We start from the raw sequence: 16,284 nt of genomic DNA on the forward strand, positions 1-16,284 counted from the left end.
GGGATCAAGCCCTGTGTCGGGGTCCACACTGAGAGTGGAGCCTGTTTAATATTCTCTCTCTCCCTCCCTCTGCCCCTCTCACTCGCCTGCTCTCTCTCTCTAAAAGAAAACGAACAAACAAAAAAAGAGAAATAAAGAAAGAAAACATTTCCTGAGACCATAAATAGCAACTCAGGCACAGAATGGGTTTCAGGCTCTAGATACACTTTGTTTTTGTTTTTAGTTTTTAGATTTTATTTTATTCCATTTAATTTTAATTTAATTTTTTGTTTATTTATTTCGAGACAGAGAGAGAGAACACAAATGGGGAAGGGAAGAGACAGGGGAGAACAGAGGATCCAAAGTGGGCCCTGCACTGACAGCAGAGAGCCCGATGTGAAGCTCAAACTCATGAACCATGACATCATAACCTGAGCTGAAGTCTGACACTCAACTGACTGAACCACCCAGGCACCCCTAGCTTTTACTTGAGAGAGAGAGAGAGAAGGGAGAGGGGCAGAGAGAAAGAGAGAGAGAGAGAGAGAGAGAGAGAGAGAGAATCTTAAGCAGCCTCCATGCTCAGCGTGGAGCCCAACACAGGGCTCAATCTTGTGACCCTGGGATTGACCTCAGCCGAAATCAGGAGTTGGACACTCAACCAACTGAGCCACCCAGGAAAGTAGGAGGGACACCCAAGGGATCAGGCACGATAATGCTACCTGCAGAGTGAAGAACGGGCAGGACCAAGAGGGGGGAAGGTTGCCCCAGTGCAGGTACTGAGGCCTAGGCATGCAAATGGGGGACACCCCCCAACCTCCATGCCCACAGGCACATAGGCAGGGTCCTTTACTGCCTTGTTTCTCCTGGTCCACAGTAGCCCCTTTCACAGCTAATTCCTATCAGAGATCTGGGATCTAAATCATCCCCGCATCAGCCTGGCCTTTCCTGGAGTCCTTCAGATCCCTCTGGGGTCAAATTCAACTCAGACGTCTGGGTTTCACATCAGCATTTGGTCCCAATCACAGTCTGGCCAGCCTGGTTCCTTCTGTGGGCAGGTCACTCTGACATTCCTTCCACACGGTTTTCAGTTCCTGGGGTGTGGGGGCTCCCCTCCCATCCTTGTTCTCATATAGAGTCCTACCCACTTCAAACCTTCTTCCTACATCTTTTAGCTGCCCCTCTAAGAGGATTCAGGGGCCAGGGAAGGGGGTGCCTAGGCCAGCTCAAGGACAGACTCTGGACCTAACAGCTTTTAGGGCATATTTGATGAAATTTGATTTCAGACTCCAGAGGCCAGAACACCTCCAACAGAGGCTGGGGTAAGGCAAGCGAGGAAGCTAGGGTGCAAAATTTGAGGAAGCACTCACCCTCAGGGTCTGGCAAGTGCAGACTGGCACCTAAGGAGTGAGTGCCTCCTTACTTTTTTTTTTTTTTTTCACTGTAGGCACCTTGCTGGCTTTACTCTGGTCCCAGCCTGGACTCTAGGGAGGATTGAGGAACCTTGTCTTCCTGAGGCAGACAGGCACAGAGTAGAGCTCCTTGAGGCCAGAACTCAGAGTTCCTGGCTGGCTTTAAAAAGAGAGAGAAGTGGAGTGCCTGGGTGGCTCAGTTGGTTAAGTGTCTGACTTAGGCTCAGGTCATGATCTCATGGATCATGGGCTCAAAGCCCACATCAGGCTCTGGGCTGACAGCTCAGAGCCTGGAGCCTGCTTTGGATTCTGTGTCTCCCTTTTTCACTCTGCCCCTCCCCTGCTGGTGCTCTCCCTCTCTCTCAAAAATAAATAAGTAAACATTAACTTTTTTTTTTTTTTTTTTAAAGAGAGGGAAGCCACCAGGCAAACAGGGGCAAAATGCTATGCAAATCAGTCTCTTGGAGGTTTGCATGGGGTGGGGACTGGGATGCCAAGGGGCAGCGCACCACTAAGCAGACTGCAGGAAGGGGACGTGGGTGGGTGCTACACTCACTGCACAAAGGAAGACTGATGCTCTGATGTGAAGGGGAGCTACGGAGACAGGTGTGTGTGGGGAGGAGGAGAGACGGGCAAGCAGATAAAGGGATACAGAAACTTCACAGCAGGCTCATTCTGCTTATTGCACTGGCCACTCCAAACGCCCCACCCGGCTCTCCTTCCTCCTCTTCCATGAAGCCCACAGAAGTTCTCTTCTGAAAGAACCTCCTGCTCTGGGCTCACACCGCCAGAGACTTGGCCTGCAGGATACTGGGGGGCAGGGTTGGGAGAAGGCAGAAAGGGGTGAGCTATGTCGTCCTCTTCCTTTCCCTGGCCGGAAGTGCCAGCTAGGGTCTGCCCCACCTCCCCCTCAGCCTCACTTCCCAGAGGAAGCCTTTCTTGACTTAGCCTCCCCTTCCCTCCTCATTGTATGCACAGGGAAGAGGAGCCTAACTGGATGTGGCCTGGGAGCTCTAGAGAGGTTTTGCTGAGCGCTCTTAGGTTTCCTGCCTCCCCTCTCAGACCATGTCACGCCAATCAGATGTGATGTGCGGGACGTCCTCTCATCCCTCGGTATCCCTCTCAGATCATCCCTGGGAGAGCAGGCCTTTCTCTCCTGTCAGTGGATTCCCCCTTAGGCTGAACCCCTCCTTTTGCCTGTCGGAACCCACAGAATGCCTTGTGGATTTACCTCCCTCCTACATGCATCCTCGTCAACCACAGCCTCCCTCACCCTCCTTCTCAGGACACAGCTGAGGAAAGAAGAGGACAGGAGTTTAGAGAGTGGTCGGGAGGCTCTGAAGCTGCCAGTCACCTATGGCCAGGAGCCCAGGGAGCCTGCCCCAGCCTTGGGGCGTGTGGGGTGGGGCAGAGGGGGCAGTAGCACCTCAGGGGCCGCGGGGACATACATATGTGAAACACTGGCTCTGAGTTCATTACTCGCAGAACAAACAAACAAACAAACATTCTAATTACCAAGAAAGCACAGAATTACCGCCATCCGTGTTGACTTTATATAGAGTACGGAAAGCATGCTGCTCAGCAATTGGCTGACTTTCAGAAGGTGGTCTGTTTGCAGATTGGTTGACTTTCAGCCTTGGAGTTTAGGGATTGGCTGACTTTCAGAAGGGTTCTCGCTGGCTCTTGCTCATTGGCTGACCCTCAGAAACGTGGACACTGGAATGAGCCTGCCACTGATTGGCTGGCTCTCGGGGTACGCAGGTAAGGCAGTCTGTGATTAGTTGGGCTAGATTTACCGGGGATCTGTAGTGACTTGTTCGCAGTTTGGGACTTGGGCCCAGAAATCTTTTCTTTTTTTGAGCTTAGAAAATAAAAACCTTTCATTTTCACCTCCCCACCCATGCTCGCTCTGACTTCTCCCCATGGACCAGCCACACACTGATCATCTGGACCGACCAGCCACACACTGATCATCTGTGCTCAAACTGTCCAGAAGTTAAGAGTCTGCCCAGCCTGGTCATTCATTCCTCTAATAACTCTTTCTCAGGTGCTCACAATGGAGACCAGAGCTCTAGAAGGCAGGCCAGGGGCCCTTCCCTTCTGGGGCTGCATATACCCGTTTCAGGGTAACTGAGCCCAGCCAGAGCTGGGTACCCAGACGATGTTCGAGTATTTGTTGGTGGCCATGGCCCATTTTACCTCTCAGGCCTCCAGGATGGGCAAAGGAGACTTGGTAGCTGCGGGTCTGTTCACTAGTCTGGGTCAGATGGGACCCAGAGCCTGCTGGCTGAGAACACAGCTGAGGGAGAGAAAAGGACCCTGGGGCCCTCCTGGGGAAGTTCAGAGCACAGCACAGTGTTGCCTGTTGCACACTTAGATAACCACTGGCCCTGACCTAGCTTTTGTACTTGGGCCTGGGTGCCAGAGCAAGGAGAGAGCTGCCATTGAAGATAACAAAAGCCCAGAGGGTGCTTCTGTGGAGCCTCTGTTCAGTGCAGGCAGCCAGATGGGCACCAATGACTTGTTTCCCCCCACCCCCCACCCCGCCTATTGTTTATAGACTCTGGCTTATTCCAAAGAAGATTGGAACCTAAGCATCAAAAAAGTTGGAACCTGTCAGTCTCCCTTACTAGCACATCCACTGCATGAGTGGATGAATGGATGAATGGATGTATGAATGAGTGAATGAATGGCTGTAAGGGGATTGTGTGGTGAATTTGGCAGACCTCGTATAAGCCATACTTTTCCTTTCCTTGCTGCTATAAATTCCAGCGTCAACATAGGCCACCCCTCCTGGCCACATTCAAGAGTGCGGACTGCCCAGAGCTCCCCAGTTCCTCATGTCTGGGATCCAGTTTGAATCCCTCATGACCCAGCAGGGCTCCTAGTCCTCCTTTGGTGGAATTTTGGTCCTCACCCCAACTCCACCCCACCCAATCCTGGATAGTTGAGGATATTCTGATGTTCTGGATTAGTTGGACTTAACTGCTTTAGAAAATGGTAGAATACCTTTGGGGGGGGGGGAAGTACATTAATTTGGGTCCTAGGGCAGAAAAACAAATTCATATTTGGCTTTGGTCTGGGTTGGTTTTGGCCTTTGGCCACTGGTCAGGAGAGCAAGAGGACAGGGAGAATTGTCTTGGCCCCAAAGCAAGAGAAATGAGTTGAAACCCAGCTTTGGCCAGAATCATATAGGGAACAGGGCCAGGCCTTCAACCATCTGGATCATTCACTTCAACACACATTTACTGAGCACCTGCTATGCGCTAAATACAGTGTAGGACACATATAAACTCTGCCCCATCCCTCAAGGGGTTCAGAGTCTAGTGGGGAGACAAATAAGTGACTAAGGGCTCTTGGTGGGTTGGTAGGGAGGAAGTGAGCATGGGGGTTGTGTGAGCCCAGGGGAGGCACCAGACTCAAATTAGGGTGGGAGGTGACATCAGAAAGATGTTGTTGGAGGCAGGACCAGCTACATAATTTGGACGGCCCGGTGCAAAATGAAAATGCAGAGTCTCTTGTTCAGATTTCAAGATGGCAATAGCAGAGCACTTGACCCAGCACAGGGCCCTTCGCAGCCCTGGGCCCTGCGTAGACTGCACAGATCTCACACTCCCCAAAGCTGGCCTTGCCTAAAAGAGGACACGCCTGAGCTGAGTCTGAAGGATGAGTGTGAGCATGTGAGGGGAAGCATCCTGAGCAATAGCGGAGGCCACGAAACAGCGCAATGTGTGCGAGGCCCTGGCAGTTCTGTGAAATTCCCAGAGCCTGTGTCCTCAGATCTGGGCCTTAATACCCGCCCAGGGGCTGATGCAGCTGGACAAAGTTTTCCCAGGCCTCAGGGGTCAAGTGAGGATGCCAGCTGTCCTTTCTCGGCAGGGAGTGGGGCTGGAAGTTGGGGGTGGGGGGAGCACAATCATTTTAATCTGACATTATAGCCTTCCCACTCAATGGGAGTTGAAACTCCCTTTTTTCTTAAGAAATAAAATAAGTTGCTTTTTGTAATGTATTTGGCAAATAAATAAACATACATACAAAAGTGAAGTGAAAAGCCTGCATCGGTTTCTCTACTTAAAAAAAAAAAAGTGGGTGCTTTGTGAACTCCCCAAATCTAGTGTCCACCTGGTGTCATATTTCCCTGGAGAAGCCACAAATGACACCCAGCCAGCCTTGGTGAGACCCCAGGTGGGCAAGGGACAGGCGAGTTCCAGGAGCTGGAATCTCAGGAGGCTCTCTGGCCTCTCTGCAGGGTAAGGCTCCAGCTCAGGCCAAGGGCTGCTGTGAGGGCAGCTTTGAAACCCAGCAGGGAGATAACAGGAGACAGAAACCAAAGCCTCCCCTGATAACCCTCCAGGAAGCCAACACAGAACAAAACAGAGAGATAAGGAGTAGACCGCCTTTCTCAAGGCCAAACAGTTTAAAAAGACACTTTTTGGGGGTGGACGTTAGGTTTAAAGGCTGGGTAGCCGATAAAGAGATCCCTTGGTGGGGAGCTAAAGAGATAAATCAGTCTGTGCCAGCTGCTTTGATGACCTCCAACAAGACTGGGCTCCCAGCTGGATGGCAGCTGGATGCCTCCAGCCCTCTGAGTTCTGGCATCATCCTCCAGGGTCAAGGCTGGGTCCTCCTTTTTCAGGTTCCTTGGGCCTCCCCCTTTAGTCTAAAACTTTTACAGCTTTGTTTTGTTTTAAAGCAAAGATAAGTAGAACTATATTTCTAAGAAATGCTCAATCAAATGTCTTTGAGCCAGAGAGGACCTTGGAAGCAGTGTGGTATAATGGAGAGGGCTTGACCTTGGCTGCAGTTGATGTGCCTATCTTGTGACTTACTCTCTGCGAGCCTCTGTGTTCTCATGTACACAATGAAGACAATGAAGCCAGAAGGGCAAGGCTGGGGGGAGATTAAGAGATGATGCGTACAAAGTACTCGGTCAGTACTGTCCTAACCATGGCAGCAGGCCTCTGTCTGGAGCCTGCACTTCGGAGGCCCTTCCCTGCCTGCTCCCCACCCCACTGGGACCAAGGGTAGAACCCAGTTGGAGCCCACACCCCCCTTCTAGACTATACTCTGGGTCTCCTGCCCAAGCCAAAGCAATATTGAGAAAGGAGAACAAATCTGGATGCATCATGTTCCCTGATTTAAAACTATATTATAAAGCTATATAAATCAAAACAATATGGTATTGGCATGAAAACAAACATATAGATCAATGGAATAGAATAGAGAGCCTAGAGATAAACCCATACACGGTCAATTTATCTATGACAAAGGAAGCAAGAATATACTATGAGGAAAAGACAGTCTCTTCAAAAAAATGGTGTTGGGAAAACTGGACAGCTACATGCAAAAAAAATGAAACTGGACGACTTTCTTACACCATACATAAAAATAACTCAAAATAGATTAAAGACTAGATTGTATGACTGGAAACCATAACATTCCTAGAAGAAACCATAGGCAGTGAGCACTCTGACATCAGTTTTTTTTTTGTTTTTTTTTTTTGTTTTTTTTTTTTATTTTTTTTTATTTTTGGGACAGAGAGAGACAGAGCATGAACGGGGGAGGGGCAGAGAGAGAGGGAGACACAGAATCCGGCTCCAGGCTCCGAGCCATCAGCCCAGAGCCCGACGCGGGGCCCGAACTCACGGACCGCGAGATTGTGACCTGGCTGAAGTCGGACGCTTAACCGACTGCGCCACCCAGGCGCCCCTTGTTTTGTTTTTTTAATGTTCGATTTATTTTTGAGAGAGAGCTTGAGTGGGGAAGGGGCAGAGAGAGGAGGGAACAGAAGATCCAAAGCGGGCTCACTGGGGCTCTGTGCTGACGGCAGCGTGCCCGATGTGGGGTTTGAACCCACAAACCATGAGATCATGACCTGAGCCGAGGTCAGACGCTCAGCCAACTGAGCCACCCAGGCGCCCCTCTCTGACATCAGTTTTAACAATATTTTTTGGATCAGTCTCCAGATGGCAAGGGCAACAAAAGCTAAAATAAGCAAACGGAAGTATACCAAACTAAAAAGCTTTTGCACAGTAAAGGAAACCATTGACCAAATGAAAAGGCAATCTACTGAATGGGAGAAGATATTCGCAAATCATATATCTGATAAGGAGTGATGAAAAACATGAAAAACATACACAGTGTAATGGCAAGAAACCAAACAACCTGATTTAAAAATGGGCAGAGGACTTGAATAGACATTTTGGAGGTTCACATGGTGGCATTGAGGTGGTGGCTGGGTGAAAGGCTCACTCACATGCTCGTGATGGATGGTCAGAGAAGTTCACCTGTGCAGGCACAGGCCAGGGCTTCCTCACAGCATGGCAGCTGGGGCCCAAAAGCAAGAGTCTCAAAAAGAATCAGGCAGAAGCTGTATTGCCTTTTGTGACCCAGGAGCCAAAGTCATAGCAATGTTTCTGCTGTTGTCATAAGGCTGCCCAAGTGAGAGGGCAGGGCGTATAGGCTCCACCTCTCAATGGGACAAGTGTCGAAGTACATTGTAAGAAGGGTATAAAGGGGCGGCTGGGTCACTCAGTTGAGTGTCTGACTCTTGATTTCGGCTCAGGTCATGATCTCGCAGTTCGTGGGATCGAGCCCCGTGTCGGGCTCCTCACTGACAGTGTGGAGCCTATGGGGGATTCTCTCTCTCCCTCTCTTTCGGGCCCTCTCCCACTTGCATGCGCTCTCTTCCTCTCTCAAAATAAATAAACAACAGCAAAATAAGAGTATAAGGACAGAGGTATATTGTGGGGACCACGTTGGAATTTGCAATGTGCCACAGAAGACCAAGGGAGCCAGCTCCGGGTGGGAGCCTCTGTACGTACTCGTCCCGCAGGCCTGCAAATTATAAGGGTGGTGGAAGTCTGGTGCCAGCCAGTTCCCTAGGATCTTGGCATCTACACCTGTGCAAAACCGTTCTGCTTAAACCAGAAGGCACCTAGTCAGGCACCAGTCTCCGAGCAATGACCTAGGGAATCCCACAGCATCAGCTAGTTTTTGGGCCTTGGAGGGGAGGGATGTTTGAATTAGTCCCGAGAGTTCTTTCTGACATAAGACTCACCAGGAAGCCCTGTCCTTTCCCCTCCAGGAGCCAAGGGAGAATCTGCCATATGGCCATGCAGCCTCCTATCCTGCAGAGGGCCCGGAGCGCTGGGTTCTAGACCCGATTCAGTCACTGTGCAATCTTGGGCAACTTGCCTCTCTTCTGGGCCTCACTCACTCTTCCTCCGTGAACCAGGCGGGCAGGGCTGGAAGGCTGGCCCTAAAACCTCTCCCCACTGCTCCATACCCAGCCATAGTGACCACATGAGCTCACACAGGCCTTAGCATTCCTGTCACCTTCCCTAGGAGAACACAGCACCCTCGTCTCCATGAAAGCAAACCTGTGCTGGTTTGATGGCCACCATTCCCCCGAACAAGTACCCACAATGGGAGACTTTCGATCCAGATGTCACAGCCTGGGGCAGTTCTGTAGGTCTCAGACCTATCCACAAGGGTTCTCCTAGGGACTGGGGCTGCCTCTCCCATACCTCTCTGCCTGTGGCCTCATTCTCAGAGGGAGCCCTGGGCTGCCGGAGAGGGCGGTACACGCCATCCAATCAGAGGCTGGCAGGAGGCAGTTTCAGTTGCTGTGGTGACGTGGGGCCAGCCTGGAAGGAGAGAGGGTGCCTTGTGGGGGCTGTTCTCTCTACAGGGATGAGGGTCAAGGTCATGTTAATCTGAGGAAAATCAGGGCCTCAAGCAAGCTGGAGGCTACATTCCCATTCTGGGATCTTGGGAAGGAAAAAGTCCTCCCAGCAGGGAGGAGAGTTTGCCCTCGAGTCCTTAAAAGGAGAAAGCTGGAGGCAGCTGTGGCTGGTTGAGAGCGACTGGCAGGGAGGGAGGACCCATCGTCGTCCCCAACCTTAGACCAGAGCCCCCCCCACCCGGGGACTCCCAGACACCCAGGGGTGCTTCTGGGAGGGCAGAGCTGGTTTCTGTGCTCTGTGGGGAGTGGTGGCCAGTCCCGTGGGGGGACGGTTTGCAGCCACCAGGCCTGGACCGTTAGAGAGAGGACTGGGGAGAAGATGTGGCTTAAGGAAGATGGTTGTGTCCCCATAGGTACCCCAAGAAGGCCCAAGCTGTAAGGGAGAACTCCCTTCTGCAGGAAGAGAGAGTTCTCCAAAGCCATGGCCTTACTACTAGGATCTATCCAAGCCCCCAGTTTGTCTCTGCTCCCCGCTGGTTCCAGGCAGCTTTGGGACTGAAAAATTCATTTCAGTAAGATGTATAAGCTTCCTATTGGGCCAGCAAGGACTAGGTTCAGGAAAGACCAAAGTAACATGGTGTGTGAAAAGGGGCTCACCTTGTTTGGGACACCAAATAGTAATGGTCTGCCTAGGGTTGCCAAATTTAGCAAATAAAAATGCAGGACTGCCACTGAATTTTGAATTATAATAAACATTGAATTTTTTTTTTTTTTTTTACGGGACCCGTGCTCTAACCCCTGAGCTACGGAGCCTGAATAATTTTTTTTAGCATAAGTATGTCCCATGCAATATTTGGGATATCCTTATACTAAAAGAATGTATTTTTATCTGAAATTCCATTTTAACTGGGCAGTCTATATTTATCTGGCAGCCCTAGGCCTGTCCCACCAGGGTCCCCAGGAACCACTCATGAGGACCATCCCCTACTAAAGCATGGAGAGAGCCAGGACCCTGGCAATAGAAAGGAGTAGACTTCCTACGTGGTGCACTCCTGAATTCCTGGCAGGCCTCCCCCCTCCCCCAGCACCTGCCCCTACTGCCCTGCCTAGATTTTCAGATCTGACACCAGAGGTCCTTTGGCAGACTAGGCCCCAGGAAGACGTTTGGTTGTTTGCATCACATCCTACCTGACTTGGGCATCAGCCATTCACCAAGCACTGTGGCACCAGCCTTATTGCGAGAGTCAGGGGATATGAAGGTGGCACTAGGGCTTAAAGAAGGTTTGAGAGAAAATGGAGATGGACAGGAGGAAAGCAGCACCTGCCAATACAGCCTGGGAATTCTGAGAATGGAAACTCCCTTAGCGGGGCTGCTGTTCTGACACTGGGTAAGGATCCACCAGGAGCTCTCAAGGCAAGATCATGCAGGCTTCGGATCTTATGCCAAGGCATTTATACTTTACCCTTGGTGCTGGGATCCATGGAGCGGTGCTTTAAAATTTATTTGTTGATGGGGTGCCTGGGTGGCTCAGTCGGTTAAGCGTCCGACTTCAGCTCAGGTCATGATCTCGCGGTCTGTGAGTTCAAGCCCCGCATCGGGCTCTGGGCTGATGGCTCAGAGCCTGGAGCCTGCTTCCGATTCTGTGTCTCTCTCTCCCTCTCTCTCTGCCCCTCCCCCATTCATGCTCTGTCTCTCTCTGTCTCAAAAATAAATAAACGTTAAAAAAAATTTTTTTTAAACGTCCATCTTTGGCTCAGGTCATGATCTCACAGTTTGTGAGTTCGAGCCCCGTATCGGGCTCTGTGTTGACAGCTCAGAGCCTGGAGCCTGCATCAGATTCTGTGTCTCATTCTCTCTCTGCCCCTCCCCCACGTGTGCTCTGTCTCTCTCTGTCTCTCAAAAATAAATAAAAATGTAAAAAAATTTTTTTCTAATTTATTTGTTGGTAAAGGTAAACAAATAAAGAATACAATACAGAGGGCAGTGCTCTCAAAGTGCGGTCCCTGGGCCCTGAGGGTCTCCAAGGTCCTTCCAGGAGATCCACGAGGTCAAGATTATTTTCAGACTAAAACTAAGACATTATTATTTTGCCCTTTGCACTGTGTTAACATTTGATCACTCAAAAGAGTGGCAGGTAAAACTGAGCACTGAATTATGGCAGTGGTACCTGAAGGGATCAGCATATACCACCCCCAAATAAGCCTCTTTAGCCTAAGGATTATTTGGACCGGAAGGTAATTGAAAATCAGAGGGTACAGGAAGAATTCTTTGTCCTGCCTTTGTCTGATTAAGGTAGGGCACCAATTTTTCTTTGTGGAAGTGTTTTTCCCCCCACACCAGGAAGGGAAGAGCCACCCTCATCACTGGAGATGGAGCACGGACAACAAGCCAAGTCTGCATAGACAGACCTTCTTGAAATAAGCCTTATCTTTCATTAGTTCCCTCATAGAAGTCCTACCTACTTTCCCACATTCCATTGTCCCTTGAAGACCAGAGCTCCTTCCTTTGTTAGAATGGGATATAAACCCTCAAGTTCACCCACCTCTTTGAGTTTCACTGTTTGGTGAACACTCCGTGCGTGTAAATACTAATGAAAATTCCATGCCTTTCTCCTATTAATCTGTCTTTTGTCGGTTTAATTCTCAGGCTCCCAAATTCTAAATTTAAGAGAAGAGAATTCTAAATTCTAAATTTTTTTGTTCTCCCCAAAGCATCAGATTGTACTAGTAGTCATTGTATATCTTCATTGCCATGTATTTGCCATGAACATTAAGAAAAATGTTCATGGGGTGCCTGTCTGGCTCAATTGGTAGGGCATGCGGCTCTTGATTTAGGGGGTTGTGAGTTTGAGCCCCATGCTGGGTATAGAGATTACTTAATAAATAAAAGTAAAAACAAAACAACCAAAGTTATTTATTTTTTTATTTTTTTTAAACGTTTATTTATTTTTGAGACAGAGAGAGACAGAGCATGAACAGGGGAGGGGCAGAGAGAGAGGGACACACAGAATCTGAAACAGGCTCCAGGCTCTGAGCGGTCAGCACAGAGCCCGACGCGGGGCTCTAACTCACGGACCGTGAGATCATGACCCGAGCCGAAGTCGGACGCTTAACCGACCAAGCCACCCAGGCGCCCCAACCAAACTTATTTTTTAATGAAGATTTATGAATGTTCTTGATGAAGCAGTAAAAGATATTAATTTTATTAAATCTCAATCCGTGAGGAGAATACATCTTTGTCTTTTAAAAAAAAATTTTTTTTAACGTTTATTTATTATTGAGAGACAGAGAGAGACAGAGCATGAGCAAGGGAGGGGCAGAGACAGGAGGAGACACAGAATCCGGAGCAGACTCCAGGTTCCAAGCTGTCAGCACAGAGCCCGATGTGGGGCTCGCTGACGCGGGGCTCGAGCTCACAAACCCCGAGATCATGACCTGAGCCGAAGTCGGACGCTCAACCGACTGAGCCACCCAGGTGCCCCCATCTTTGTCTTTTTAATATTCTGTGCAAGAAAGGGGGAAAGTATATATACACACAGCACTTTTGCTGCTTACCAGAGGATGTTGTTCGTCTTAAGGAAAAGCGTTTGTGTGATTCTCTGAGTTGCCAGCCAAATTAGCTTTTTTCATGGAATCCCAGTTTTACTTGAAAGAAAGGGTGACAAGCAGTGGGAACTCAGACTCTGATAACTGGCGGACATTTTCTCAAACATCGGTTTGAAGTGAGGCTGTCACTCAACAAGAAACCACTAGCAGTATTTGTTGCTTATGATAAAGTTTGAGCTTCCAAGCAAAAGTTAGAATTTTGGAAAATTTGTACCAACCATCGTGAGTTTGACAGCTTCCCAGTTGTGATACTGCGATATAATAACGTGTGTTTCGTCTTCCTCCCTGTTCTAGGCACAGAGCTCCTAAAATCCTTGGAATTTCTGGAGAAACAGGTTGAGTGGAGGGTCTTTTGTGATTCACAATAGGCTCCTTTCCTTGGTACCTGAGTTTATGCCATTAGGGTGACTCCTGGCGGATGGGGGCTGGTTGCCAGAGGAATCTGTCCTGTGATCAGAGCTGGAACTCTTGGTACCATCGCCTTTCTCTGGGGAGGGGAGAGGACCCGGAGATTGAGTTAATCACCAATAGCAAATAATTAAATCAATCACACCTACAAAATGAGGCCTCCATAAGAACCCTAACCAAATGAGTTTAGAGAGCGTCTGGGTGAATATATACATGAGCTGGGAGCTGGGACACCCCAACTCTATGGGGACAGAAGCTCTTGCACTCAGGGCCCTTCCAGATCTTGCCCTGTGTACCTCTTTATCTGGGTGTTCATCTCTTTACTGCATCCTTTATAATAAACCAATAAATGTAAGTAAGCATCTACCTGAGTTTTGTGAGACATTATGGCAAATTATCGAAACTGGAAAGGGAGTTGTGGAACCCCAGATTTACAGCTGATTGGTTAGAAGCACAGGTGACAACCTGGCACGTGTGGCTGGGATCTACAGTGGGACTCAGTCTTGTGGGACTGAGCCCTTAACGGTGGGATCTGCTCTAAGGGCAAGTTGCTGGTGTCAGAACTGAATCGTAGGACGCCCAGTTGGTGTCCAGAGAATTGGTTGAGGTGGGGACCCCCCACATTTGGGGGTCAGAAGTGTGAGTAAAGAGGAAACAATACTTTTTTTCTTTTACTGGTACTTAAAGACTTTTCTGATGAGATTAGTAGTGATAATAGCAAATGTGATTTTTCAATATTGTACAATGCAATGTGTTAAAATTTGGAAGATCTGCATAAATTAGTCAATGTTTTCCAAATATCAAATGCATGTTGTTACAAAATTGTGCGTACGTAGAAGATTCATTCACATTGCAAGGTAGAATAATAGAACAATAGATTTTAATGTAACTGAGTATGAAGATGTCATTACTATGGTCTTAGATTCTACATTGCAACTAACCTTTAAGAAACTGCCACTCATTGGAGCACCTAGGTGGCTCAGTTAAGCGTCTGACTGGCTCAAGCCGTGGTCTCACGGTTCGTGAGTTGCAGCCCCACATCAGGCTCTGTGCTGACAGCTCAGAGCCCGGATCCTGCTTCAGGATTCTGTATCTCCCTCTCTCTCTGCCCACCCTCCCCCCACCACCCCACTCATTCTCTCTCAAAAATAAGTGATATTAAAAAAAAAACTTTTAAATTAAAAAAAAAAGAAACTGCCACTTGCCGAATTTTGATGTGCTATCAAAGAATATACACAAAAGGCTATTAAAATACTCCTCCCTTTTCTAACTTTGTGACACTGAATTTTCTTCACATACCTTAAGTAAAACAATATATGCAACAGAATGCAGAAGCAGATATGAGAATCAAGCTGTTTTCTATTAAGCCAGACATTAAAGAGATTTTCAAAAATGCAAAACAAAGCCATTTTTCTCACTAAAATTTTTTGTTATGGAAAAAATAGTTACTTTTCACACACACAAAAATGTTCTTTACATCACCATATAATTGGCTTATTATAGTATTTATAAATGTATGTATAATTTTTTAAATGTCTTAATTTCTTTCTTTTTTAAAAAAAAATTTAATATTTATTTATTTTTGAGAGAGACAGAGACAGAGGGCAAGCAGGGGAGGTGTAGAAAGACAGGGAGACCCAGAATCTGAAGCAAGCTCCAGGCTCCAGCCTGTCAGCACAGAGCCCAGTGCAAGGTTGGAACTCACGAACTGTGAGACCGTGACCTGAGCTGAAGCCAGACATTTAACTGACTGAGCCACCCAGGCGCCCCTCATTTCTTTCTTTTTCTTCTTTTTAAAAATATTTATTTTGGGGAAAACGCAAGTGGGGGAGGGACAGAGAGAGAGGGACAGAGGATCTGAAGAGGCCTCTGCACTGACAGTCTGACAGCAGTGAGCCCAATGTGGGGCTCGAACTCAACAAACTGCAAGATCATGACCTGAGCCAAAGTTGGACGCTCAACCGACTGAGCCACCCAGGTGCCCGTTAGCTCTCATTTCTTTTTTTTCAATATATGAAGTTTATTGTCAAATTGGTTTCCATACAACACCCAGTGCTCATCCCAAAAGGTGCCCTCCTCAATACCCATCCCCCACCCTCCCCTCCCTCCCACCCCCCATCAACCCTCAGTTTGTTCTCAGTTTTTAAGAGTCTCTTATGCTTTGGCTCTCTTCCACTCTAACCTCATTTTTTTTTCCTTCCCCTCCCCCATGGGTTTCTGTTACGTTTCTCAGGATCCACATAAGAGTGAAACCATATGGTATCTGTCTTTCTCTGTATGGCTTATTTCACTTAGCATCACACTCTCCAGTTCCATCCACGTTGCTACAAAAGGCCATATTTCATTCTTTCCCATTGCCACGTAGTACTCCATTGTGTATATAAACCACAATTTTTTTATCCATTCATCAGTTGATGGACATTTAGGCTCTTTCCATAATTTGGCTATTGTTGAGAGTGCTGCTATAAACATTGGGGTACAAGTGCCCCTATGCATCAGTACTCTTGTATCCCTTGGATAAATTCCTAGCAGTGCTATTGCTGGGTCATAGGGTAGGTCTATTTTTAATTTTCTGAGGAACCTCCACACTGCTTTCCAGAGCGGCTGCACCAATTTGCATTCCCACCAACAGTGCAAGAGGGTTCCCATTTCTCCACATCCTCTCCAGCATCTATAGTCTCCTGATTTGTTGATTTTGGCCACTCTGACTGGCGCGAGGTGATATCTGAGTGTGGTTTTGATTTGTATTTCCCTGATGAGGAGCGACGTTGTAGCTCTCATTTCTAATAGCCCTCATTAACAGAAGTGCTTTGGGGTCCTCAATGATTTTTAGCAGTATAAAGGAGTTCTGACACCAAAAAGTTTGAGAACCACTGTGAAATAGATTACGTGAAAAAGTCTTCATCTTATTCCTGAATCTCAGCGTCATTTGTTTCTCTCCAAAGACAACTGCTGTGACCGACATCTTACCCATCCTCTTCTACATTCTGACTTTGTACCCAAAAGGTCCCCACTATTCTGCACCAGGTTCTGTTCAGTATGAAAAGACTGGGCCATAGGAAGCAGTCCATATCGGCACACATACGGCTGCGCCGTCTTTGTAATGGCTGCATTGTTTGCCTATAATGTGAATGTGACGGAGCCTAGTAAGCCATTCCCCTGTTGCTGCACATTTGGGTTTTTCCTAATTTTTTA

The sequence above is a fragment of the Neofelis nebulosa genome, chromosome 7 (assembly GCF_028018385.1).
Source record: "Neofelis nebulosa isolate mNeoNeb1 chromosome 7, mNeoNeb1.pri, whole genome shotgun sequence".
In the NCBI taxonomy this organism is placed as follows: Eukaryota; Metazoa; Chordata; class Mammalia; order Carnivora; family Felidae; genus Neofelis; species Neofelis nebulosa.